The sequence below is a fragment of the Aegilops tauschii genome, chromosome 2, assembly GCF_002575655.3.
Source record: "Aegilops tauschii subsp. strangulata cultivar AL8/78 chromosome 2, Aet v6.0, whole genome shotgun sequence".
In the NCBI taxonomy this organism is placed as follows: Eukaryota; Viridiplantae; Streptophyta; class Magnoliopsida; order Poales; family Poaceae; genus Aegilops; species Aegilops tauschii.
In genome coordinates, this window is record NC_053036.3 from 435,760,255 (window position 1) to 435,763,242 (window position 2,988).

A 2,988-nucleotide genomic window follows, 5' to 3' on the forward strand; every position below is an offset into this window, starting at 1 on the left:
ATCTTAAGCATGGCGGATTAACACACATTAGTTGCAGATAAATATGCACGAAGGCATAACAGACCAAGTGTTTTAACTAGCCTATTACAAGGCGTTTCAGTGCCCAAAGGGATAATTGTTTCTCAATAAGCATTGTAGCGTGGAAGACTAAACCGGCCCCCGGATTATGATTGCTTATCAGCTTGACCTGCCGGCTGCGGATCATCTTGCACCGGTTCATCTTCTTCGTCTCTACCCAGCGGCTGGAAGTCAACAGTTGTCCAGTCGATCCCAGTTAAAGCTTGGAACACAGCTTCGTCACTTATAAGGGTTGACGGTTCAATATCAGGGGCATAAGTGTGCTTACGGATTGGAGGGATCAGATTTTGCGCTTCCGGAATTGGTGCAGCAATCCGTCTGTTCTTGTCATCATAACTTGCCTGATAGTATGAGAGATCAGCTTCTTCAGCCAATTGACAAGCCAGTGGACGTACTTCCCGGTTTATGGCGCGGAGATCCTCCTGGCCAAATTCTGATCCATCTTCTTTTAAGCATGGGAAGCCTTTAGCCACGTCCACCGGATCAAGATCAGGCACCCACGCCTTTGCCCGGGTTAGAGCGGTCAGAGCTCCGGCCCTTGCCGCAGCTTTCTTTAGTTCTTCAACCCGGGCAGGCTGCATGGATAGCCTTTCTAAGGTGTCCTTGATCAATGTTGGAGGAGGTTTATTGTGTGAAGCGGTGCAGATGATCCGCTGCGCACCGGTATACAGCTGCTCTATCAGAGTATAGGCCGCTTTCAATTTCTTCTGTACGTCAGAGCCCAGATGGCTAATACGAGTTCCTGCATCATTATAAACGTCAGTAAACCAGTAAAACATGGGAAGATATGTTGACAGTATAAAGAAAGGATGCTTACCAAATACAGCATTGGTCATAGCATGTACTTGCCGCTTTACACCAGTCAGCTCATCTACCACCGGTTTGAGAGCTGCTTCTGCATCTTCAGCTCTTTTCTGCAAAGCGGATTTCTCTGTCTTGCAATCCGCCCGCTCCTTGTTGAAGTTCTCCTTTAGCTTTTCCATAGGGTTAAGGCGCTCGTCAGCTCATCTTTTGCCTTGGAAGTTTCGGCCTGTTGGGACTTGATATTTTCTTGCAGATCAGCGGTTTGGCTTTCCTTTTTGCTCAGTTCAGCCTATAAAGAGACAGATATATAATGAGTTGACAGTACATATTTGAAGTACCAAGTACATAACAAGTTATGCCCTTAGTACTTGGGGGCTAATGCATATTTGCTCTTTATCAGAAATTTTTACAAGTCCCAAGCACAATACAAGTATTAAGCTTGGCACTTGGGGGCTAATGTGTATTTGCTCATAAAATCCTGATATGGGAATTCTTCTACAAAGTCCCGGTTCATCTTTATGAAGTTAAACCGGCCCTTGGGGGCTACATCAGTGAAGTTAAGATGCATTGTTGCAAACATGAAATTGTTACTATGTCCCGGTTTAAATTGGTATCTTAAACCGTCAACTTGGAGGCTACTGGAGTTGATAAGATGCAATTAAATATAAGAGAGAAACACTTATGAAGTTACCTCATATCGCTCCTGCATCATATTTACCAAACCGGCTTCATAGTCACGGCTGGTGTACAGACGGTTCAGGAAGCCAGAGTGAAGGTCTTGAACATTCAGATGGGCATAATTTGACAAATCGGCGTTCCATTTGCCTTTGCCAATTGCAGAGAGCTCATCTTTGGCAGTATGCTTTGACAAAGCGACAGGATTGCCCGGAGCGGTATGGCCGGTGCCAGTAATCATAATGTCATCATCTTTGTCATCAGCAGCCATTACTGGGGTTGGCAGTTTATCAGTATTTTTAATTAACTTGCCGGTTTATTGTTAGTTCGGACAGGGCTGGTTGGCTGGTCAGCATGGCTTGTGGTGTCAACTTCTGCCTGCTCAGCAACGAAGTCATGATCTTGAGGCAGTGGGTCATTCAGTATGGCATCAATGTTGGTCTCTTCAGGATCTGGAGTTTTCTCTGGTTCAACAGCCACGTCTTCATCAGCCGGTTTATTCAACCGAGCTTTCTTACTGGGTCTGGGCTTGGCGCTGAGAAAAATAAACATGAGGATCAATACAGTATATCAAAATAGCAACATCAAGGATAACAACAAGTGTATAGCTCACCCAAGAACCATTTTGAGGGGTGGAAGTTTTGTGGCCGACGACTCGCCAGAAGATGAGTGAGAAGTACCCTGATAATTTGAATCAGACGGGTTAAGAGGCTGGCGGAAACAACCTGCTTTGGGGCATGAAGTATCAATGGGATAAGAGACCTCTGATCGGCGTTTCCGAACCGGACTGTTCGGTAAACCGGCGAAGGTAACTACCTGGCCGCTGTGCCGGGTTGTGCGGCGAGCCTCGTGTTGCTGTGTCCTCAAAAGAAAGTTTGGGTCCAAGTAAGCAAGGGGTGAGAAAATTTTACTTTCCGGTTTGCTCGACGGATTTTTGATGTCGGCAGAGGATCTGAATCGGAGGAAAGAATGATTACCTCTACATCATCAGCATGACTGCCTTCAGCGTCGTCTTGATAATAATCATTGTCAATGAGGTGTACGAAAAATGAACCAAGAGAGTCAAGTTCTACCTCTGGTTCCGGATTACCCACATCGTCATCAGCTGGTAGATCGGAGGATGCAGTGGTCCTTTTCTTGGCAGGTTTTTTAACAACCTTGGTCTTTGGACGAACTGGCTTGACCGGTTTGTCTTGCAGCTGCGCCGGTTTGTCTTGTGATGGTTTCTTGTTCCAGAATGGATCATCACCCTGTCAGAAAATAATCACAATTTCAGAGAATATTTGGACAGAAGCAACTTCAGATAAAAAGATTATATGATTCTTACAGCTGGTGGTTTGTTGAAAGTGCAGAAAGGGAGTAGTCCGGTTTGGGCACAGATAGCCTCCAGTTCGTTCAGTATCTTTTTTACAGCCTCAGTGACTTCTGCAT